General features: G+C 38.6%; 1 protein-coding gene across 2 annotated transcripts in view; it reads right to left on the bottom strand.

Annotated features, from left to right (window-relative positions):
• LOC109407578 (sodium-dependent serotonin transporter) overlaps positions 1–25,210 on the bottom strand; it is a 144,877-nt gene extending 119,667 nt beyond the window's left edge. The window contains exons 1-2 of one of the 2 annotated variants that reach the window (XM_029876096.2): positions 24,678–25,210; positions 24,539–24,608 (exon numbers count right to left, since the gene is read on the bottom strand). The gene's annotated coding sequence lies outside the window, so the exon portion shown is untranslated. Of the gene's footprint in view, positions 1–24,538 lie in introns of both variants that reach the window. The other variant, XM_029876095.2, reaches the window with a different exon arrangement.
• Between the last annotated feature and the right edge of the window lie 983 nt (positions 25,211–26,193).

Below are 26,193 nucleotides of genomic sequence, written 5' to 3'. Positions count from 1 at the left end.
TTCCTCCAGGAATTCCTCTGGGAATTCCCCCCGGAATTAGAGCAATTCCCAGAGGAATTCTTGGAGGAAGTCCCAGAGAAAGGATGCCGAGGTGATTAAATAAAGAAATTATGAGGGGAATTGCTGGAGAAGTTTGTGGAAGAATTTCCAGAGGAATTTCTGGAGAGATTTCCAGAGGAATTCCTGAAGGAATTTCCAGTGGAATTCCAGGAGGAATTTCTGGAGGAATTTCCAGAGGAATTCCTGAGCGAACTCTCAGTGGAATTTTCAAAAGGAATTTTCAAAGGAATTCCTGACGGAAATTTCAGAAAAATTCGTGGAAGTGTCTCTAGAGAAATTCCTAGGGTAATTTTCAAAACAATATCTGAGGGAATTTTTAGAAAAATTCCCGAAGAAATTCCTGTACGAATTTCCAGAGGAATTGCTGCTAAAATTTTCAGAGGAACTCCTAGATAAACTTCCAGGGGAAATTCTGAAGGAATTTCTAGACAAATTCCTAAAGGAATTGTCAGGAATTCCTGAAAGTCGTTTCCAAAGAAATTCCTGGAGAAACTTCCAAAAGAATTCCAGGATGAATTTCCTAAGCAGTTCCTGAAAGGACTTCCTGAGAAATTCTTGGGGATTTTTTCGAAGGAATTCCTGAAGGAATTTTCAAAGGAATTTGCATAAGAATTTCTGAAAAAAAATCCAGAGTAATACCTGGACAAATTTCCAAAGGAATTCATGGTGGAATTTTTATAAAAACTCCTTAAGGAATTTCCAGAGAAATTCCTAGTGGAATTTCCAAATAAATTCGTCGAGGAATTTCCAGATGAATTCTTCGAGGAATTTCCAGAAGAATTCCTGGAGGAATTTCCAGAGGAATTCCTGAAGGAATTGCTAGAGGAACGAATGGAGGAATTTCTGGAAGAATTCCTGGAGGAATATCCAGGAAAATTCCTAGAGGAATTTCCAGAGGAATTCCTGGAAGAATTTCCAGAGGAATTCCTGAAGGAATATCTAGCCAAATTCGTAAAGAAATTGACAGGAATTCCTGAAGAAATTTCCAGAGGAATTCCCGGAAGAATTTTCAGAGGAATTCCCGGAAGTATTTCCAGAGGAATTCCTGGAGGAATTTCCAGAGGAATTCCTGAAGGAATTTCCAGAGGAATTCACGGAGTAATTTCCAGAGGAATTTCGGGAAGAATTTCCAGAGAATTCCTAAAGAAATTTCCCGAAGAATTCCTGGAAGAATTTGCAGAGGAATTCCTGGAGGAATTTCCAGAGGAACTCCGGGAGGAATTTCCAGAGGAACTCCGGGAGGAATTTCCAAAGGAATTCACGGTGGAATTTCCAGAGGAATTCCTGGAAGAATTTTTGGAGAATGTTTAGAGGAATTTCCAGATGAATTCCTAGAGGAATTTCTACAGGAATCCTGGAGGATTTTCCAGAGGAATTCCTGAAGGAATTTCCAGAGGAATTCCTGAAGGAATTTCCAGAGGAATTCCTGAAGGAATTTCCAGAGGAATTCCTGGAAGAATTTCCAGAGGAATTTCCGGAGGAATTTCCAGAGGAATTTCAGGAGGAATTTCCAGAGGAAGTCCTGGAGGAATTTCCAAAAGAATACCTGGAGGAATTTCCAGAGGAATTCCTGAAGGAATTTACAGACGAATTCCCGATTAAATTTCCTTAGGAATTTCCAAAGGATTTCCCAGAGGCATTCCTGAAGGAATTTCCAGAGGATTTTCTAGAGGAATTTCTGGAGAAATTCTCGGAGAAATTCCTGGTGAAATTCTCAGAGGAATTCCTCTCGAAATTCCTGGAGGAATTCCTGGAATTGCCAAGATGAATTTCTGTAGGAATTCCCAGAGAAACTCCTGGAGGAATTCCCATAGCAATTCCTGGGGAAATTCCCAGAGAAATTCCTCTGGAAATTCCTTCAAGATTTCCTCAGGTAATTCCTTCAGGCATTCCTCTGGAAGTTCTTTCAGAAATTCCTCTGAAAATTCCTCCTGGAATTCCTCTGGAATTTCTTCCGGAAATTCCTCTAGAAATTTCTCCAGGAATTCCTTTGGAAATTCCTTCAGGAATGCCTCCGGAAATTCCTCCAAATTTCTTCAGGAGTTTTTATGAAAATTCCTCTAGCAATTCCTTTGAAACTTTTTCCAGAAATTACTCTGGAAATTCCTTCAGAAATTCCTGTGGAAATTCCTTTGAATATTCCTCGAGGAATTTCTTTGAAAATTCCCAACAGTATCTCTTTGAGAATTTTTCAGAAAAACTCGCAAGGAATTCCTTAGAAAATTAATCCTGAAATTCCTTTGGAATTTCCTCCATGAGTTTCTTTGGAAATTCTCCCAGGAGTTCCTGACTATTCCTTTTGGAACTTGTCTTAAAATTCCTTCAGAAATTCCTCTAGAAGTTTATCTAGGAGTTCCTCTGGAAATTTTAGCAGGAGTTTCTCTGAATGTTCCTCCAAGAATTCCTTCGGAGATTCTCCCAGGAATTCCTCTGAAAATTCCTTTAAAAATTGTGTTGAAATTTACCCTAGGTATTTCTCTAGAAAATCTTCATGAATTTCTCTGGAAGGTCCGTGAGGAATCCCTTTGAAAATTCCTTTAGAAAATTCCTCTGGAAATTACCTCAGGAATTCGTCTGGAAATTCCTCTGGAAATCCCTCCAAGAATTCCTCTGGAAATTCTTCCAGGAATTCCTCTGGAAATTCCTCCAGGAAGTCCCCTGGAAATTCCTCCAGGAATTTCTCTGGAAATTCCTCCAGGAATTTCTCTGGAAATTCCTCCAGGAATTTCTCTGGAAATTCCTCCAGGAATACCTCTGTAAATTCCTTCAGGAATTCCTCTGGAAATTCCTTCAGGAATTCCTCTGGAAATTCCTGCAGGAATTCCTCTGGAAATTCCTGCAGGAATTCCTCTGGAAATTCCTTCAGGAATTCCTCTGGCAATTCATCCAAGAATTCCTCTGGAAATTCCTACAAGAAGTCCTCTGGAAATTCTTCCACCAACTTCTCCAGCAATTCCCCTCAGAATTTCTTTAGTTAATCACCTCGGCATCCTTCCTCTGGGACTTCCTCCAAGAATTCTTCTGGGAATTGCTCCAAAATTTCGCCAAAAACTGCACGGAAAATTTTACCAGAAATTGCCCTGGGAATTACTCTGGTAGTTCCTCCAGGAGTTGCTGTTTGAATTTATCCAGGCATTCCTCTGAGAAGTCTTCCAGGAACATTCAGGAATTACTTTAGAAATTCATCCAGGAATTTCTCTAGGAATTGCTTCAGGAAATCTTCCAGGAAATCTTCCAGATACTGCTCCACGAATTCCTCCAGAATTTTATCAGGGAAATCCTCCTGGAATTCTTCTAGAAACTGCTCAAGGAATTCCTTCAGAAATCTCTCTATGAGTTCTTCTAAGAATTCCTCCAGGAATTCTTACGAAAATTCTTCTAGGAATAGATATGGGAATTCCTCCAGCAATTTCTCAGAAAATTCCTCCAGGAATTTCTCAGGGAATTCCTCCAGGACATCATCATTTTTTTTCAGGAATTCCTTGGGGAGTTCCTCCAGAATTTCCTCTGGAAATTCCTCCAGGAGTTCCTCAGGGGGTTCGGAGGAAACTTCTGTAGCAATTTCCAGGCAATTAGCCAGCAAAGCTCTTGGAGGAATTCCCAGAAGAATTCCAAGAATTTTCAGCTTCACTCAGAGAAAAAATTTTTCGCTTATGAATATGATGATCATTTTACTATTTTTTCTAGATTCGGGATTCTTGGGTACTGACCATCTTGAGAATTTTCAGCTTCACCCAAGAAAACTTTCTTCGTTTATAAATATGAAGAACATTTGAGTAATCTCTCAAAATTCGGGATTCTTACTGATCATCTTGATAATTTACAAGAATATTTAGCTTTACTCAGAGAAACCTTTCTACGCTTATGATCAAGCTTATGATATAAAGATTATTTTACTAATCTTTAAAGATTAGAGATTTTATCTGACCATCCTTGGATTTTTCTAAAATGTACAGCTTCACCCAAGAAAACTTCCATCGTTTATGAATAAGAAGATCATTTTTCTGATCTCTCAAGATTCGGGACTCTTATTGATAATGTTTGGATTTTTCAGAATTTTCAGTTTCACTCATAGATCACTGCCGACATTTATGATCTTGCTATTTTAAATAATAATAAATTTTGTAAAGAAAATAATCTTTGTGCGGTGCTGGTTTTTCTTTGCAATCCCAAAGATGATAAGAAATCCAATATCTTCATAATAATGGAAAATTATTCAAAAAGGTATGTCATTTCTAGAAAATCGTTTACTGATTATTTTTCTTATAAATAAGATGTTCTTTCAATAAAACAACGTATATTATTTATTATTGCCGACATATTAAAAAAAAAACTGTTGAAAGAATCTCCCATTTCAACTATCCATCACGTGTTGTGTTAGCAAGTACCATACCCGCCCGCCCGGTCCGACGAAACAGAAAATGAATGTACCGTTCGATGAGATGAACACATTGCGCTTTTGTTGTTGGCTGGCTGGTTTTTCGATTCTCACCTCACACCCGCATGCTGCTGTTACAGCGGGGAACGTTTGCGCTCGAATTGGAAAAGCAAAAAGTATGCTATGAACTTTTTTTTTCAGTTTTCTAAATTGCACCATCAGATCGGAAATTTTATAAGGAATCTTTTGGCATATACAAAAGTTTATACTTTCATATAAAAAAATCAAATAATCTTGGGTGCAACGCCCGCACCCGCAACAGCGCATCAACACATGCATGCCCTACGCTGCGTTCGGAAGGATCGAGTTCATTTCTACGACTAGGGTGCGGCTGAGGTGTTTCTTTTCCGTTTGACCGGTGTGACTGACTAGAGAATTCAAAAGATCATTGACAATTATTGCTATGCAGCACTCATTGAAGGTATATAGAAACTGTAATTTCATCGAATATTGGCAATGCGGCAGATTACAAAATGATGATTATGAGTATCGACCATTTTGTAATTGTATGTCCGACTATTTTCTTCAGTTTTCATAATCAATCCGCAATAATTATTCTTGCTTTTTTTCTGCATATCTAGGATATGAATTTCATTATTATTCTTACTATTGTTCTATTTTTTTCTCATCAAAAAACATAAATTGTTCTATATTACTTTGGAATAAACATATTTCTCTTATTTTTTTTCTTGTAGATGCACGAAAGATCTCTCAATATGTTTTATATTATTTATTTCACTGTTTACTATGTTCTAAACACTATAATGGGTCTGCTATTTTGATTTCGATAAAATATTAATTTTGCATTTTTTTCCGAAATAACAGATATCAATACTTTTCCGGTAAAAGAAACACTCGTTCTTCTAAATTGCGCGTGTAGTGGTAGCTAGTTCATTTTCATAACAGGTTCATCCCATAAATTTTAAAACGGCGGTTGACCACAGATTATTCTCGGGCTCACGGCTTCCTTTCCCCTTAAGGAGTTCCTCTGGAATTCCTCAGCGAGTTCCTTCTAGGGATTCTCCAAAAAAATATTCAGGAATACTTTATGTGATTCGTCCAGGCAAGTTTTCCTTCACGAATTCCATCCGGGATTCCCCCATTCTTCATTTTTCTTTCTAAGACTCCACAAGGGGTAACTTCGCGGGTTACTCTCATAGTTCTTTCTAGAATTCCTTCAGAGTTTTTTTTTTTTCTGTGATTACATCAGACGAATTTCCGGGGTATCTTTGGGTTTTTCTTTCATATGTTCTTTCTGGTGTTGCTTGAGTAAATAATTCATTCCGCGATTTCTTCATGACATTCACCAGGATTTCTTCAGAAATCACCCAAAAATTCCAGGAATACTGGAGGATTACCGAAAGAAGTTCCTAGAGGAGCCCAATAAGAATTTCTTGATGGAATCTGGTAAAACGTTCTTGGTGGAATTCCGAAAGGGTTTCTGGATGAATCTCAGCAAGTATTCTTGGAGAAATCTTAGCAGGAACTCCTGAAGGAGTATCGAAACGAGTTCCCGGAGGAATTACAAAAGGAATTTCTGTAGGGTTCCCAGGTAAACTCAGTAAAAAACCCTGGATGAATCCTAAAAAGAACTTTTGCCGGAATCATAGAAGGATGAATTTTGAACAGGAGGAATCCCAGAAGAAACTCCTTGATGCATCTCAGAAGCAACTTCTGAACTCGTGGACGAACCTTCGAATGGTTTCCTGGAGAAATTCGAGAAGGCAATCATGAAGAAGTTTTGAATGGAATTCCTGAAATAATCCCGGAAGGAATTTCTGGGAGAATCTTGGAATGAATATTTGAGTTATGCCCGAAAGAAATACCTGAAGAATCCCGGAAGAAGGTTTTGGATAAATCTCAAAATGAACTTTTGGAACAAAAAAATTCCTGAAAGGAATGTCCCAGAAAACTACTTCTGGAGTATCAGAAAAAAAACCCCGAGGGACACCCAGTATAAGCTCCTGGAAGAATCCATGAATGATCGCTTGGGAGAACATTAGAAGGAATTCTTGAAGAAATCTCAGAAGGAACTTTCTGGAAGAATCTTGGAAAGAGGAATTTAGAAGAAACTCCTGGCGGGATCCTAGAAAGAAGAATTCTGAATGAATTCTTGGAGGATTCCCTAAAGGATTTCTGGGAGGAATCCCTGGAGCAATCCCATAAGCAATTTATGGCGATACATCATATGGAATCTGGAGAAACCTCAGAACTTCTGAAGAAATTTTTGGAGGAATTGCTGTAGGAATTTCTCAAGTAATTCCTGGACAAATTCCTTAATCAATTTCTGGAGAAATTCTTGAAGAAAAACCTGGGGAAATTCCTGGAGATATTCTTGGAGGAATTCCCTGGAAGAACTTCAGGAGGAATGCCTGGATGTATTCCTAAAAGAATTCCTGGAGGAATTGCAAGAGCAATCCCTAGAGGATTTCCTAGAGAAAGCCCTGCAGAAATTCCTGGAGACATACATGTAGGAATTCCTGGAGGAATCTCTAGAGGAATCACTGGAGAAATTCCGGGAGGATTTTTATGAAAAATCACTGAAGAAATTTCAGGAAGAATCCCTAGAGGAATTCTTGGAGAAATTCTTAGAGGAATTTCAGCAAGTATGCCTGGAGCAAACCCTGTATGAATTCCTGGAGGGATTTCATAAAGTATACCAGGATGAATTGCTGGAGGAATCATTAGCAAAATTATGGGAGGAATTCCTGGAGAAATTTCTGAAGAAATCGCTTGTGGAATCCCGGGAGGAATTCCATGAGAAATTTCTGGAGGAGTCCTTGGAGGAATTTCTGGACGTATTCCTGGATGGAGGAATCCCAAGAAGAATCCTTGAAGAAATTCCGGAAGAATTCCTGGAGAAATACCTGAAGCAATTCCTAGAGCAATCTCTAGAGGAACTTCTGGACAAATTTCTGGCGGAATCCCTGGAGAAATTAATTCCATGAAGAAATTTCTGGGGGAATGCCTGAAAGTATACCTGCAGGATTTGCTGAAGAAATCGCTAGAGGAATTCTTGAAGGAATCCCTGGAGGCATTTCTGAAGGAATAAATAGAGGATTTCCTGAAGGCATCCCTGAAGAAATTTCTGGTGGAATCTCTAGAGAAATTCTGGATAGGACCCCTGGAAGAACTCCCGGAGCAATTCCTAGATGAATTCTTAGATAAATCCCTGGATGAATCCGTGGAGGAATTCCTAATTCCTAGAGAAATTCCTGCAGGAATACCTAGAGAAATCCAGCAGAAATTCATAGAGTTTCTGGAAATACCTGGATGAATCCCTGGAGCAAACTCTGGAAGAAATCCTGGAGGATTCCCTAGATGAGTTCCTGGGGGATTCCCTAGAGAAACTCTGGGAGGAATCTGTGGAAAAATTTCTGAAGAAACCTCTTAAGAAATTCCTTAAGGATTCCTTAAAGAAATATCTGGAGAAATTCACCTTGGAGGAATTCTTCGAAAAATCCCTGGAGGAATCGTTGACGCAATGTCTGAACAAACCTCAGGAGGAATGCCTGGAGGAACTGCTGAACAAATTCTTTGGATAATTCCGTGGAACTTCTGGAGGAATTTTTAAAAGGAATCCCTGGAGAAACTTCTGGAGAAATTACTAGAGGAATTTCTGGAAGAATCATCGGAGGTATTCCTGGACGAATCTTTGAAATTCTTGGAGGAATTCCTGCTGGGCTTTCTGGAGGAATCCCAGAAATAATTCCTGGGAAAATCACTGGAGGAGATATGCCTGTATAAATGCCTGGAGGATTCCTGGAGGAAACCCTGCAACATTTCTTGAAGGAGTTCTTGAAGAAATTCCTGAAAGAATTTCTGAAGGAATCCGTAGAGGACTTCCAGGAAAAATTCCTGGAGGAATTGCTGTAGGAATTTCCAAACGAATTCCTGGATCAATTTCTAGAGTAATTCTTGAAGGAATCCTGAAGAAATAAGTGGAGTAATTCTTGAAGGTATTATTATTGGAATTCCTGGAGGAGACCTCGAAAAAATGCCTGAATAAAATCTTCAGGGAATGCCTGGAGGAATACCTTGAATAGTTCCTGGATAAATTCTTGGAGGGATTCCTGAGGGGATTTCTGAAGGAGTTCGTGGAGGTTTTCCTGGAGAAATTCCTGGAGGAGTTGCCGCAGTAATTACTGAAGGAATGCCTGGATCAGTTCCTGGAGTAATTACTGAAGAAATTCCATGGGTAGTTTCTGGTGGTTTTCTTAAAAGTATTCCTGAAGGAATCCCTGAATGAAATCCTGGAGGAATGCCTGGATGAACCCCTAGAGGAATTCCTATAGATAACCCTGGAGGAACTCTAGGAGGAATGCTTGGAGTTATTCCTAAAAGAATTCCTAATGGAATTCCTAGAGCAATCCCTAGAGGATTCCTTAAGGAATTGCTGGAGAAATCCCGGAAGAAATTCCTGGAGATGTGCCTGTAAGAATTTCTGGAGGAATCTCTAGAGAAATTCCTTGAGAAATCCCTGAGTAAAAACGATGAGGACTTCCTGGAGCAATTCTTAGAGTAATCTCTGGAGAAATTTCTGGAAGATTTCCTTGAAGAATCACTGGAGTACTTTCAGGAAGAATCCCTGGAGGAATTCCTGGAGGAAACCCTGAAACCCCTCTAGTGGAATTCTTGGACGAATCCCTGTAGGATTTTTTACAGAAATTCCTGCAGGAATTCTCAGAGGAATCGTGGAACAATTTCTGAAGGAATTTCTGGACGAATTCCTGAAGAAATCCAAGGATCAATTTCTAAGGGAATTCCAGGAGGAAGTACTATAGAAGTCGCTGAATTTGTTGAGGAAATCTTGAAGGAATCCTTAAAAGAGTACGTAGATGAACTCTTGGAGGAAACGCAGAAGCAGTTCCCGAAGAAACCCCAGGAAGAATCTCGGAATCAATCCCAAGAGGAATTCCTAAGGCAATCTCTAAACAGTTCCTGGAGGTATTCTTTGATTAATTCCTGGAGGAGTTTCTGAAAAAAACCAGGAGAAATTTCTGAAGAAATCCTAAGAAGAGTTCTTGGAGACCTTTTTAAAATAATCCCGTGTTTTGCTTCTGAAAGAATGAATTCCCGGGCGAATTTCTGGAGGAATACTTGGAGGTAGAAACCCCATGAGGAATCCTGGAAGCATTTCTTAGGTAATCTTAGGTACATTTCTTTTGAAATCCCCGGATAAAAAAGTACTGAAGGAGTATGGATGGACTCCTAAAGGGTTTTTTTTTTTTGTATAAAATGATGATGTAATTTCTGTATTAATTTTTGAATAATCTCTTGTGAAATTTTCTGACGGAATATCTGGAATTCATTCCTGCACAAATACTTCGAATAATTCCAAATGGAATTATTGGAGCAATCTCTAACGGAATTCTGTAAGGAATATATGAAGGAATCCCTGAAGAAATCTCTTAAGGAATACCTTAAAGGATCTCTGGAGAAGTACCTTTAAGGATCTATAGAAATTCCTGAAGGAAACCGCAAAAGCAGCATTGGAACAATCACTGGAGGGACCTCTAAAGATATCTCATGACAAATTCCCGAGGATATGTCTGGTGGAATCCCTAGATGAATTCTTGAATCTCTGGAGGAACGCATGATTCAATTACGGAGATGAACTATCCCCTGCAAATCTCGATAATAGAGATAATAATAATAATGATTGTATCACAGCAAAATTCGTGGAGGAATTGGTCATACTCATATAGTTTACGAAACTGGAAAGGAATAAATCTAAAATAGTCATTTTGATTCCTCAAAACTGCAATGCCGATTTGCATACTCACATATCGGGCGACCATGCCGCTTTAAGTCATTACTAGTCAGGCCCTCCCTGGGCCCCCTCCAGAAAAAAATCCAAGCTACGCCAATGATTTCTAAGATGGCCCCGTAATTTCGACCCGGAGATCAATTTGACCCCTATTTACGGTACTCATCTACGAAGCAGAACCTGATTTATTTTTCAGAAATTTCAAGACATCTGCTAAAGAAGGATTCTCCTTAGGGCCTGCACAAACCAAAGATTTTTGAAGCATGAGATCTTGCACACAAAACAATTGTAAAAAATGGGATATGTACTCTATTATTTACAGTTGTGTTTTAAATTTTAATACTAACATACAACCAAAAAAATGTTTATGGAACTCATCTAGTAACTCCTCTAGAGTTTCCACCAGGGATTCTGGAATTTCATTTCGGAGTTTTACAGAAACGACCTCAAAAATTGCGCTAGATTTTTATTCATGAAGATACTGCTGTATTTTTTGTTTCTTGACATTTATTTAGGGACTCAGTCAAGAATTTTGACTAAATCTATGAGTCCTAACGTCATGCGCACATTTTCTAAAAGTTTATTTTCACATTCAATATATTTTTGGTCATCTTTTCTACACCTGAGTGTAGTGTATAAAGCGTACTATAAAATTGTTGAAAAACCCGTGTTTGGAAATTAATCGATACAATTATTTGGTTCGAGGTTGCAAAATTTATTTCAGTGCATTTGACAACACAGAGTCGACATAAATCTGGAACTCGATTTGAATAGGTCGTATGTGCTTTTGTCGATTAAAAATTCGATCAGTTGGATTCGCTTATTATAGCAAAAACCGTTGAAATTGAGCAAAGTTGATACATACAGCAGAATCCTCACAAAACAGGCTTTCTGTTCCATCATTAAAAGTTTGCAAAATATCTGCCATATTGCTACAATGACTAAAATAAACTGATCGAATTTTATATCGACAAAAGCACATACGACCTATTCAAATCGAGCTCCAGAAATAACGAATCAGTTCAATGACAGATGCACCGAACAAAAAAAGACCGTCGAAGCAAGCCGAACATCGAACCTGCTCGCGCTCGGTTTCGGTTTTCTCTTCCTTCTTTAGATGGATTTGGAGACGAACGGACGTGCTCGTGCAGCGCTCCGGGCTAGCGACAGATTTTCAGCATTTTCCCATTTTCATGTTGAATTTACGACACTGAGTTCTGTATATTCGTTATTTATTAATAGTAGAGAGATCAAACATGTTTTCTAGCTACAGTAGGTGTTGTTGGTTGCATATGTTCCAAAATTACATAAAAATATTAAAATTATTAATTAATAATTTTTTTTTAATATTATTTTTAAATTACAAAATAGTCAAAATAGTTGTTCTAGGGAAAGGGCCCCTACATTTTTTATTCCGGCCCAGATTAACGTACAAATCTTCATAGTAAACTACTGCAATATTATTTATTTTATTTTACTTTTTTTTTGTTCCCAAATATGTCAAAAAATGTTGCAATCCCACGAGAAAAGTTTTTCATAATCCACAAATGAAAAATATATTAACAATTATAAGACGATATAAATAACTTCCCAGAAGGCGCCCGTTTTTCTGTCTGGCATAGAGGTCACTAAAGCATCGAACTGCAGCGAAATAAAGAAAATGAAATTAAAAACACTGCTCCGACTGCGTTCGGATTGGCAAAGAATCAGCGTGCACTACTCGTCCGGCACGTAAACAACGGTTGTAAACTGCATGGTCCACCCAATACATTACACCGACGTTATAGGCTTGGCCTGCTCGGCCTGCTGACCTACGTACCTACATAGTAGGCCTCGGCTGTATGCATTTGCACGCGCCGTGCATCTTCCTCGATGAATGAGATGAGAGTGAATGGGCCTGCTTAGATCGTTTACCGGATGGTGGCGGGCAATTGTCGCGTCGTCCGTTCTTTCCAGTAGTGGAGGCGCGTTCGAAATAAACTAGAAACCGCGATTGGCGCTTTCCACCATCTGGACTCCTCTCTGGCGAGATTTGTCGCAGTTGGCGGTATGTATTGCGATCGAAACGATGGTGGTTTGAGTATTATTTTTAGTGTACCCTTGCCATTTCAGTGATTAGTGAATGCTTCGAACAATATGCCACCATCATCCCTAATCATATGGAAGCCGGCAGCAATAATGATGACGATGTGCCTGCCTAATGTACTTTGGACGTAAATTTTCGCGCGCGCGTTCTGTGCCTTGGCCACTTCTAATTGATACCCGTTAGCTAATTCACCGAGGTTTTTTGCCCTCATTTCGCAGAGGAATCCGCCTGGCTTGTTGGGGGCACGTTTGTTTTGGTTACGATTGATATCTTGTGCGGTCAATTACTGGTCAATCATATGTTTAGTCATTGCAGTAGTGCCGAAAATCCGCAAAAAATTGCCTACTGGGATCGCGTGAATCGCGCTTGTGACTCATGGACTGCACAGTGGAATTTTTACCAGCCTGCTGTGCGTCAATGGTCATTGTTGTCGAACTCTCTTTGGGTGGTATTCGAAACCAATCCATCATAATGGATAGAAATAGCGAATAGCGATCGATCGACGAAGCACGAGACGAACCTGTTGCGTCTAGCTCGTGGCGATACCGTGGGTACTGTGTCAAAACCGTTTCGCGTATTTTGCATACCCTCCGACTATCAATCAAGCGAGCCCCGGTCGTCAATTCCCTCCCTCGACTTCGATGGGTGACAAAGTGCAATCGCCGACGAAATCATCCATATCAGTTTCCACGGCAAGACAGATACAAATGCGAAATTGATGTAGTTCTCAGTCATTTGATGTTGGTGATTTGAGTGGGTAAATCGCATGTAGAGTAGGGTTGGGCAAAAGTACAATCTTATCAAACAAATTGAATTCGCGGAAAACTATGACAGTTGGTTTTTTTCTGGGCCAAGTCATTTCAAGAAACTTGGGTAAACGTGTGTTTATCACGATTCTGCTCACGAATTACAGCATTTATCAATATTTGTTTATGTATGTTGTGAGTTCTTGCTGTTGATTTTTCAACTTTTAGAGTTTTCTTATCAATCTAGCCTACTGTGACTGATTTCCCACTTTTCTTTTCTACATGTTGCTTCTATAAATCATTCCTTGAATCACAACTCCCACTTATACCCCACATTACTCTAAACCGTGAACCACATACATCACCCCAACCTGATGGCCGCAGTGAAAGTGAGTGAAATCCGTGTCACGTAATTAGGCTCGATTGAACCAACTAACCGACGATGCCCATCGTCGTTCAACGTCCAACATCCGATTCCACTTGTTTGCTTGGCCGTAAATTTGGCCTCCTGGCGATTTAATCAAATCATGAACCACCTAAGCCAATAGGTTCATATTGCAATCGCGTAAATGTGCGCGCGAACTTAATTGTAACCCGATAGAACTCGACTCTTCTGGCTGACGGCTCTCTCCAGCACAGCAACAATGAGTCAATAACATGGCGGGAAAAGTTGTTCATTCGAACAAATCAATTTGGCAATAGTTAAAGTGGTCTTGACCTGTTTTGCGGGGTTTAGTCAATTATGCGCTCAATCGAGCGTGTTAAGAATGATTGATTTGACTTGGGCAGATGTAGGGTTTTTATCTAATTCCCGTCTAACTAAGCGCCGAACAATTATATTTGCACTTTGCCCAATACCGGTATCAATTACTAAATTATAAATTAGCTTGCATGTCATATAAAAAAATATTGAGAAAGAACTACAATTTCCCTAAAATAACAAGATTGAATAATTGTCCCTTGAATTCTGATTTCGTCTAGTCCACGTCTGTTTTGGGCACAACCTGAATTCAATTGCCGGCACACCTTTTACGTGACGTGGTTTATAGGATGGTCAAAAATTGTGATTTGACCGTAGGTGTTTATTTGAAAAGTCGCTCAAATTCTTCGCAATCCAAATCAAATCATGTTTTCAAAATACGATTGCGCAGAAAGCTTTTAAATTGAGATGGATGTAGCTCTAAACGACAAAAATATTTCAAATAATACTTTTGCCCGCCATATTATAATACGCCATCTCAGTGCAACGAAGAAATGTTTTTTCTGTGGTTGTGAAATACGATGTTTTGTATGCAGAAAATCCACGCACACATTTGCACACAACTTTTTGTCAATCTGGCGAAGTAAAAATTTAACGATGATGAAGAACAATTTGGCTAGCTGATGCTTTGGTGCGGTTACCTTCGTCGTACGCAAACGAGAAAAATTCAACTCGTAAGGGGAGTGAAATTGAAACATGAAAGTTTGCGTTATTATTCGATTTCCAGTACTATACTGCCATAATTCTGCAAAATGACGTAAGCGACAATGGCAATCTCGACACATTTTTGGTAATTATGCTGAAAACACTTGATCATTCTCAAACATTTCTCACATAGACGCTAGATTACAACTAGATTTTGCATTCTTATGTAGCAGATTTACCACATTTTTAATGTTTCACCAGATATATACCAAAAGACGTCGAAAACTGGAATGTCACTTACGTCACTTTGCAGAACTACGGCAGTATAGGGGATGATAGTCTACATATGTTTGCTTCCATCTGATGAGCCAGTGGCAAAGCTCAGTTAGACGGAATTTAGCGCATGTGACGATGTAGATTTTTACCTCACCAGTAACTGGCCATCATAATCGCAAGAATAATAAATTTCAGGTAAAAACTAAAGATGCTGGCAATTTCAGCATCTCCCTTTAAGTGTAGAATTAGCATAAGTTAAAATACACGTAAATACAAACAAAAAAAAAAAAAAAGCATCTCCCTGACGACGAATAACAATTCGGTACTCAGTCAACAATGTAGACCTAAATCGTAGGCATTCAGGTCACAAGATCTACAAGAAAGCTCCCAGGTATGCTGAACGATTCGAATGAATAGAATTGGTCAAATGTTTCCAATTCAATCGGTTGAACGAAAAAATTCTAAAAGCTGCCTCTGGAATGGCTTGAACTCAATGAAAAGTAAGAAAACAGGTAATATTTAGTTCTGTGTAAAATTTTTAGCTCAATCGGTTCACAGACAGCAAAGGTATGGACCTCCAAAAATGACTATTTTGTATGGAAATCAGGAAATGTTTACTTTTTTCGTACTGTAACTGTAACTCAAAAACAAAGAAGGTTTTCATTCAACCATTTTGCACATTCATGACCAATTTTCCCCTGGATGACAGATGGTTATATTCCGGTACAGTTCAATGTACAGTAAAAGGATATTAATGAAATTTTGTAAGCAATTATGATACACATACATATACTTTCTTGCAAAATTTCACCAATTTGGATCAATTTGTTTGATACCAATCAGTGTGAATGTGAGGGAGTATTTGTAATGATTATTCGTCTTTTCCATGACATCTGGATGCAGTCACTTGGAACTTCCCCAGAACATAGGATTCCCCAAGAAGTATCACTCGTTCTTCTTGATTATCTTTTGGAATTCAATGGAATTCAACTTTTTCAAAGAAAAAAGTCTAAACTTTTGGATTTTTTCAGGGATTTTATCTTGGATTTACCTAGATAACCGATCCTATAACAGTTCCCCGACTATCATTACCCCGAGTACCACTTCCCCGATAACCAATACCCCGAATAGGTCGTTACCCCGAATGACACATTACCCTGAAAACCATTTCCCCGAATGACACATTACCTCGAATGCCATTTCCATACAAAACATTGTCTTTCAATACATAAAACTTTTCCCAGAGAATTTCAGATGCGCAGAAATAGTTTCCACAAAATATTTGTAATCGGCACTGCACTGACAGACAATGAATGTAAATAGTATGAAACTTAATATACGATACTGTTCCATCTTTTGTTGAAGTGCTATTCTTTCGAGCTTGAGAATACTGAGGGTATAAATCAATAGTTCATTTTCAAACAATGGTACGTTGTGATAAGAAGCTGATAATTTTATATAATACTGCTGCTTTAGTTAACTCAAACTGTTATTTGTGACAAGGCTTTAGACTGTTCTTTGGACTGTGTACAATTCGCCAAGAACTAATCACTATAACAATATTAGACGAAAGAACAACCTAACAACCTGATAAAAGAATGGAAAATCTGTAATTACATGTATTTGCTCCACATCATAATCTTATTAATGTCGCCTAAGCCTATGTACAAAAACAGGTGAACTCTCTAATGGAAATTTGAACCATTTTTCACAAATTTAATTTTTCTTTGACAATATCAACATTTTTTTTTTGGGGTATAAATCTATTCGGGGAATTGATATTCGGGAAAATGGGTTATTCGGGGTATCGAAATTTGGGGAGATGGTTTTCGGAGTAATTGAATTCGGTGAAGTGTTATAGGACTCAGATTTCCATATTGAAATTTCTGCTGGAGTTTCCTCGAAGATTCTCTGAGGGATTTGAATTCGGTAAGAAAATCATACCTCTTGAAATTTCTCCAAGAATTGCTTTTGAGATTCACCAAGATTTTCTTTCCGAAATTCCTACAGGAGCTTCTCCGATTCTTCAGAATTTCCTACCAGAATTATTCAAAGATTATTTTCTAAATTCTCTCCAGAAATTCTTTCCGATTTTTCTAGGATTCAATTAGAAGTATTTCTGAAGTTCTTTCTGAGATTCTTTAAAGAGTTTCCTTTGGTATTTTTTCGGGAAATTCTACTGGGACTTATCCGAAAATTACTCCACGAATTCTTTGTAGGATTCCTGCAGGAGTTCTTTTTTATTCAAATCAATTGACTTGAAATATTGTACACGGCTAGATACTATACGTATTTCACCGCGTTCTAGAAATTATGTCAATTCGTTCAGAATTGATTGAGTTATAGCAAACAAAAGTGCCCAAAATAGAAACCCTGCCGAGATGGTTCCATTTCCCTATGTGCGCAGCAAAAGTTCATTCTGGAACTTTGATTTTGAATTCTCCGCATAAGGAGTATCTTTGCGGACTGAAATGCCGATGATCTGTCACGATCGACGTATGAGACCATAAGAGAGTGTGAGTTGTCGTCAGAACAGGATGATAGTATAGAACAGATATACGATTCTTTTCGTTCAACGGTGCGCAATGCTGAATTTTTAAGATGAATTTTGTAGCTAGGGGTGTGATAACAATTTTTTGCAATTTCTCATCGTAATAGGCTGTTTTACCTCACGCAAATCTGCCAGGAAAAAACCTACTTTCCCACACCAAATTAGCAGTGCTGTAATGGTTCATTACAGCACTGATTTGCGTTGCGTAATGAACCATTACAGCAGTGTTTCCAGTTTTGGTCAACTTCTTGATACTTTCTGGACGCGGTTTTGGTAAAAAAGTGACAACTCCACAGTATAACCTGTTTATGATCAGACTTTCTTATAGGTACATAGCTATGAACATCAGTGTGCAGTTTGCAATCCTATTGAAACAGAACCTGCACCTCAACTCATCTCAGCAATCTTAAAAAGATTTCCTAATGAAGATCCCTGGAGGAATCACGGGAATTTTTTTAGAGAACTTCCTGGAGTTATACTAAGATTCCTACATAACATCCTGATGTAATTCCTCTAAATTTTTCTTCAAAATTTCCCGCTGTGATTCCTTCTAAGAATTGCACAAAGATTCCTCCAGAATTTTTTCCACTTGATAAATCTTCAAGAATTCTTGCAGGGATTACTCCAGGAATGCTTTTGGTATTCATTCAGAAATTTCTGGTGCAATACGCCAGGAAGGCTTGCTGGGACTCCTCAAGCAATTCCTTTTGGAAATTCTCCTGGTATACTTGGAGAACTTTTAAGGTGAAACATCAAGAAATCTTATTGCAGTTTTGCATACAAACTTTATAAGCACAAATCAGGCGAACGAAGCGGCGAACCAAGCCGCATTTATTTATCCTGGCTTTGCTCACTTGCAAAAAAGAGGCAGGTTCTCAAAATCGAGCGTATTTGTTTACAAATTTTCAACATTAGTGCTCTTAAAACGTGAGTAGGGGTCCAAATCGGCCATTGTGACAGCCATATTGGGACTCTTTGAGGTTTCTCCTTAAGAGCAACTATTGACAATTATTTTCTGAAATTGTTTGAGAAATCTCAGCAAGAATTCCTGAAGAAATGATAGTGGGAATATATGATGGAATTATAGCAGGAAGTTCTGCAGGTATTTCAGGAGAAATTCCTAAAGAAAAAAAATCTGGAAAAATCACGAGCGGAATTTCTCTAGCAAAAATTGGATGAATCATAGGAAGGATTTGTATAGGTATACTTGGAGAAACCTCTGGAGCAACATCAGCCAGAATTTCCCATCCGGCATTTATGGAGGAATTTCAAGAGAGTTTTTCTTGAAAGATTCCTCCCAGTCTTCCTCTTGGCATGTTTCCGCGGATGCCTCCAACTTTCCTGTATTTCCTTAAATACATAGAATTCCTATGGTATACAGGTTCCTGTAAAAGCTTCTTTTGTGATTTCTACAGGCTTTTTTTCAAAACATTCCTCCCCAAATTTCTCCTAAATATTTCCCACGAATGACTGTTGGGTTTTCTCCAAGAAATTCTTATGTGGTTCCTCCAGTATTTTCCCAAGAAATTCAAGAAATTCATGGTAGGATTCCTCCAATAATTGAGACTCAATTAGTGAGATTCATTTCTGTAATTTCTCTGTGGATTCCTGGAGGGCTCCTATGGAATTCTAAGAGGAATAACTGCAGAAATGCCATCTGAAAATGCTTGAAGAAATCTTGGCAGGAGTTCATGCACAAATTTTTGTAAGATTATCTGTAGATATTCCGCAATCCCTAAAGGAACAATTTTCAAAAGTATCCTTGGAGAAATCCATGGGGGAATCCTAGCAGAGTTTCTAGCAGAATCCCATTAGACATTCAGAGCATTTGTAAAAAGATTTCTACAGCAATTCCTTTAGGAATTCCTCTAGGGATGCCGGCCAGGGTTCCTCCAAAAAGACGCAGTATGATAAAGCATTTTTGCGTGGCACAACGTCCGAACATGCAGATACGCCACAAAGTCCAAGGAAAGAATGCACATACTGCCCATATTCGCATAGTCAGCGTAACCACCATTGCCAATGTCAATATATAGAAGGTAACATTCTACGCAGGTGCATATTTCTGACCAGGTTTATCAAGTAGAGTAGAAGATTTAATCGTTGATTAGATGTCAACATAGAAGAAAGTTTTGAACTTATTATTCATTGCTAAAATTGCAAAAGTTTGTTGAAAACTACAGTGGCGCTTACGTAGACTATGCGAATATGGGCAGCATAGAATGTTATGAAGCATCCAAACTTTCGGACATTTTTTCTCAGGGGTGATACACAAATTATGTCACGCAAAAATTGACCTTTTTCAACCCCCACCCCTCCTCCCCATGTCACACTTTTTGTATGAGACCTGTGAATTTTTTGTATGGGTCGTCACGTTATGCAAAACCCCCCTCTCCCTAAAAGCGTGACGTAATTTGTGCATGAACCCTCAGTAAAAACGCAACCTTACGACCGGGACTAAATGGCCTAGAATTCCTCAAGGATTGCTCTATGAACTGCTGAAATTCCTTTAGGAAATCCTATGCTGAGATTCTTACAAATCATTTCTCATAAGAGTTCTCCTGGAATTCCTGAAAAAAAACTAGATGGTTCCAGCCAGAAATATCTGGACGAATCCCAGTTGCAGTCCTGGAGCAATCCCAGCAGTAGTTCCTCAAATAATCTCAAGAAGATTCCCTGTAAGAATATTACATTTCTAACACTTGAAAATAACCTCTCTGTAGATTTCTTTACAGGGGATAGACAAAATGATCGGGACAGACAAAATTTCCACTTTTCAAAAAATGTTCAATTAGCTGTAACTTTTCGATCAGTGCATCAAATATTCTGAAATTTTCACTGTAAGTTGATCAACTAGTTGTGTATTAGTGGACAAAATTTGGAAAAGATCGGACTATTCTGCACGAAGTTATAAGCATTTTAGAAAAAGGTAGAATTATCCGATAGCCAACTTTGAGCTATTATATCTCCGGATTCAATGAACCAAATGCAATGAAATTTTGCCCATTTATGACTCATATAATGAGCTCTGAAAAACGTTTGACACAACTTGAAGTTATTAACGAGAGAAAAAGTTATAGCGATTTCATTAATTTTATGATTTTTTAGTAAACTGGTCTATTTTTAATATGCATCCCATTACTTTTTCAATGAATTGCCGCCTATGTTGTTACTTTTTTATCAAAACATATCTGTATTCAAGAGAATCAGAGGGAATTTAAATGAACTATAATAGCATCTTGAATTTTTAAACGATGTTGAAATTTAAGAAAATATGGTGTTTTATAAGAAAAATAATCTAATCGTTATAATTTTCTTTCGTGTTAAGAATTTTTAGTTATGTCAAAAGTTTTCCGAAGCTCATTATATAAGTCATAAATGGTAAAAATTTCATTACATTCGGTTCATTAAATCCGGAGATGTAGCAGCTCAAAGTTGGCTATCGGATAATTTTACCTTTTTTAGAATCTTTATAACTTCGTCCAGAATCGTTCGACCCTTTCCGAATTTTGTTCACTGATACACAAATAGTTGATCAACTTACAGTGAAAATTTAAGAATATTTGATGCACTTATCGAAAAGTTACAACTATTTGAATTTTTTTGAGAAGGGAAAAGTTTGCCTGTCCCGATCATATTGTCTATCCCCTGTATGAATAAATTGCAGCAAGAATTGCTGGAGAAATTCCTGCAAGAATTTCTAGTGGTAATGTCAGAACAAATATTGGATTAATACTCGCGGAAATTTCTAGAGGAATCTCTAAAGGAGTTCCTGTAAGAATCCTTGTAAAAAACTCTGAAGGTGGAATTTCTGGAAAATTTTTGAGAGCTATCTGAACTATCTGCCAGTATCATTGGAGAAATCATTGGAGGAACTGTTGCGAAAATTCTTGGGAAAATCACAGGAGGAAGTCCTGCAGGAGAAAATTCCCAGGTGAGGAATTTTAAGAGAATCCCAACTGGAGTTCCTGGAGGCATTCGTGCAGAAATCTTTATTGATTTCCTTTAAAAATGCCCGATAGGATCCCTCAAAAGCAAGAACATTCCTGTTACAATTGCTTCAGAGGTTTCTGCAAGGATTCATGTACACATCCTACCAGTAATTCCTTCAAGGATTCATTCAATAGATTATTTCAAGCATTTCTTCAGAAATTTCTCTTAGAGTATCAGCAAATAGGTTCTGATTTCCGCCTGATGTTATGAGTATTAATCAGTTTTGTACCTTTCAATTTCGCCCTATTTTGCTTATCCTTTGATAGACACGCGTATTTCGACCACCACTTGCAATCTTCCTCAGTGTCAGTTATCCATTGAAATTTACTAGTGGTAGTCGAAATACGCGTGTCTGACAAAGGATAAGCAAAATAGGGCGGAATTAAAAGGTACGAAACTGATTACACTCATTCGAAGAGAGTATTCTGCTTAGAGGGTTCGAAAAGTCGGTACAAAATACACATCGGTTGTTTGAGCTCCAAACTACGTAACATAGAAAATCTGAGAATCGACCGGGTTCAAAAACGGTTTACACGGCTTGCTCTCAGAAATTTGCCTTGGCGCAATCCAGCGAACCTGTCTCCATATCAGGAGGACGACACTAGCTTTTCCAAGCCGGAATATCCCAAACAAGCCGAAAAAAGAAAAAAAAACGGAAAGACCCGCAAAACTTGTGCAAGTTTTACCGGGTTTTTCTTCTTTCTTCGGCTTTTTTATATACACTACCCGTCATAAGTACGGACTCACAAAAAGTATTGCAACAATATTGTATCACCCTGACTATGACCCCGGCTATGGAAAACTAGTGTCACCCCCCGCACCATACCCTGATAGGTGACGGTTGCTCGGAATTGAAAGTCTTGACTGAACGCGAAATATACAGCAAGCTGAATTTATCGTCGAGCTTCTCAACGGAGATATTGACAGCCCTCATCTCCTATACCTGGTAGATTTCCGAGCAATAAGTAGGATTTTGAGGCAGCGACGCTTGATGCTATCACGGTTTAGTTCTTAAGAGTTTTCGTTTGAATTCGGTATGTCCACAAGCAATCTGGTCAACTGAATTAGGAGATTAAATCTTGAATTAAATTCTTTGTACGTAACTAGTACATATCAATATTCATTAAAGTGCCCCACACAATGCATACGTTTGCGTGTGCGTGACACTAGTTTGACACATTTCCCATGGGAAAACTGTCAAAAAAAACGCAAACTTCGACGGAACGGACGCTATGGATTACTGCACGAATTTGTTCTGGCCTGCTTACTCTCACACGAAATTTGACGTTTGAGAGGTGTCGGCACCGCTCAAACGTCAAATTTTCTGTGAGAGTAAGCAGGCCAGCATAAATTCGTGCAGTGGACCATGTGTTCCAGGCTTAAGACAACAATGTCAGATGAATTATAGGGTAGAAGCATCGAACTTCGCCAGTCGGATGTTTTGGCCATAGTGCGTTATTCACCATGTTGCGATCTACATCGGCATAAGCTTACTGATAGATCCTTATATAAAATAATGATTACAGTTGTGAAAACCATAGATTTTGATTAAAAATGTTTTTTTTTTCCCTAATAAAATCTGCTCTCATATGTCTAAGTCTATTCTGGCTATGGTGATCGATGAAAACGTTCGAAAGTATGCTATTTTCTTAGAAAACGAATGATAATTTACGAAAACGAAGCATAAATTTGAATATTTATAAAATTTTTGATGACGAAATCGGGTATGAGATCTGGAAACATTCATTGGAATATTCATTGCATGTGCAATACTGCTACGGCGAAAGTGTTTTCCAAAATCGCCGAGCACGCAAAAATATATTGAATTTAATACTGAAATATGTAACAATGTAATGAGTTAACATGGTATAGCTAAATAATACAACTTGTTAACTCATTATTCAATAACCTTTGAGTCAAATTATGATCATTATTTTTATTAATTTTAAGTTTAAAGCATATGCTGCCGTCGGACGCATAAATGTCACATGTTACATTTAGACATTATTGAGGTTTTTATGTCAAAAGTCATATTTAGGTACGTATTTTTGAAATATTCTGTCAACCTATGAATTTAGGTATATTTCGATAGTTGAATCGAGTTGAAGTCAATCCAATGCGACAACAGCCAAAGTTTATTTTGAAACCTCAAATGCCTTTTTCTCGTGTATTTCTAATGTAATATGTGACATTTATGCGTCCGAGGGCAGTATGACAAATAAAAAATTTTCTCACGTTGATCAATTTCACCCGAAATCACAGTACTCCAGATTTATTTCAAACCTTTTCAAACTAGCTGTCCCGGGCCCCGGCAGACTTTGTCTTGCCAAGCTGAGGAGGTTTGACAATTGTTGAGGTCATAGCAGCACCGCCCTCTAGATCGATTTTATTTCGATCGTGCTAATGTACGTCCCGGCTCATAAAAAAATGTATGTTCACAATTTTTATACTTTTATAAATGGTTTTCGTAACTTATTCTACGGCCGCCATGAAGTCAAATTGAATCGTGCTCATCGTGTTCATGAGTTTTATTGCCTCAAAGCCAATTCAAACTTATTTTTATATACAAAAGATACGTTTCGTCGGTGGATATGTCCTAATGAAAATAATGAAATTCAATAGTGGCATAATGATTTCCATGGTAAAACACTTAGGCGACTTTGTAGATGCAATAACTACATTTTCGTTAAAATCACTGACCACAGACAAAATAGTCGCAGAATGCGAGACCTAATTGCACCCACTTGTGCAACCAGACAATCCAGCCAGAAGATGCGCTCGCAAAGCTGACAGCTGCCTGTGGTGCAACGCGACTCACTCATCAAAGCAAGCGGTGGTGTCGGATAAAGCGCGGTTTGCTGCTTGCACACCACATCGCCGATTCCTATCGCCAATTAGACAATTAGCAGAGCAACGATCTCGGCACGCGATACTCCTCCCGTCGTCAATATGCAGAGCAGCTTAACTAACTGACTTTTATTATCACTTTTATGTTTGCTAAACGGCAGATAAATTGCCATGCCAGCACCTGCCGGCGGCTGTGGCGGGCGACGGCATGGCACACTGACGCTATGGATTATTGTTCCAATTCATTGCCAACGGTTACCTGCGTGCATATAATGCGAATTAGAATGGGTTGCTTCGATCCATCCAAGAAGCACGGTGGATTAAATTGGTGGATTTTATATGCTTAATTTCTACAATTATATTTACTTTTCAATTAAACTCGTCTCCTGGTCCGTCTGGATGGACGTTGGTATCAGTTGATGGGGAAATTTGGCGCCTGTCGAAGATTGTCGTCACAAATCAATCACACAAACGGCACTTCAAACAAATTTGCAAACGATTGTACCTAATTGGTGGTTCCCCGGGAAGATCGTAGATAGAAGAGCAAATAAAATGCCAAAAAAAACCGCAAACAAGTCACTCTTAATTCACCAAATTATCAATTTTGAACTGGTTCACTTCAGTTAATTCATTCATGTTGGAATTTATGATCAACGTTGATCACCACTGCACTTCCAGCCGCGATTTCACAATTTCGTCAAATTGGACTAAAAAATCACTATATTATAAAATTCTTCAAACATTTTGCTACAATCCACTGAACTGAAACAATAGTCCAACTGTTGAATTGCACACTCCAAGCTCCCTTGAGGAGGGCCTCTGGGTCTGGTGCTCTTGAGCCCTTGAGAGGAGAGAAGAGCCAAGTCCAAACGGTTTGGCTGCACGTCGACGACTGACTGAAATCAGTGCGAAACGATGACTTAAAAGCTCCCTCGAACCGGTCGACCATCGCCACACACAGTGGGCAATGAAAATTCTGCCGCTTGTTGCTTCTGCCGTTTGCCATGCTTGTTTCCAGACCACCATCGCCATCGCCATTGCCATTGGGTGAAAAAAGGGGACAGAATTTTCCCATCTCCCGACCCGGTTCTTCTGGGAGCATCGCTTTGCCGCCTGCTTTGATTCTGAGCGCTCCTTCGGGGGCTTGGCTTGGTTTTTCCCGACAACGAAGACGACGCCAGGCGCCAAACCATCGAAGCAGGCCATCAAACAATAACCGTCGTCATCATGGTATCCCGTGTATCAAAGAGCTCCTTGCTACGGTGGTGGTTACCAACGCATCCGTAACGGTTGACTTTGTCCGAGACGAGAGGCCTACTACGATGATGAGGTCCGATGGGAAAGTAAAACAGAAACAGTGGGTGGGTGGAGGAAACCCGTCAGCGAGTGCTAGAACTGATATTGTGGTAATTTTTCTTCTTCCACGACCGGCCGACGACTTCCATGCGTTCCTCTCAGCACGTGCATATTCATGATTTGGAGACTTACTGATCTGGGTCGAACGAGGAAAATGGATGGGGGATTTCGCTGAGATGAATACAATGTATTTTCCTCGCAATAATGTAATGGTCGTGATTTGTGAGATAAAAAGTGTATGCAATTAACAAATGTATTCCTAGTAATCAATAGAATACTTTACTCATTCACATATCCGATCATCTCCTGGCTGTTAATGTTACACTGAATGACCGTGCGTCTCCATGTGAACAATAATCAAGCAAAGTGCTTCGGAGCTTTTCGTAATAAAGCTCTCTGCAAAGTTAAAAAGGGGAGAAATGGGTAATAGAGTTTTGTTCGAATTTTTGCAAAGTTTTGAATGCTAATAAATGCTTTAAATAAAAAGTGCTCGAACAAAAGTTGTTTGGAATCACTTCAATTTATAGAAATCGTTAAAACAGTTTTTAATTGTTTATGAATAGTTATTGATTGTTTCACTATTGAACCAATAGTTATAGTGTACAGGTACTCTAATAAACTTATAACCTCTTCTCAAACGCTTTTATAACATATTATTGAAGTGA

This window comes from Aedes albopictus, chromosome 3 (assembly GCF_035046485.1).
Source record: "Aedes albopictus strain Foshan chromosome 3, AalbF5, whole genome shotgun sequence".
Taxonomy (NCBI): Eukaryota; Metazoa; Arthropoda; class Insecta; order Diptera; family Culicidae; genus Aedes; species Aedes albopictus.
The sequence above is the reverse complement of the archived record's forward strand: the minus strand, read 5'-3'. Positions and strand labels throughout refer to the sequence as shown.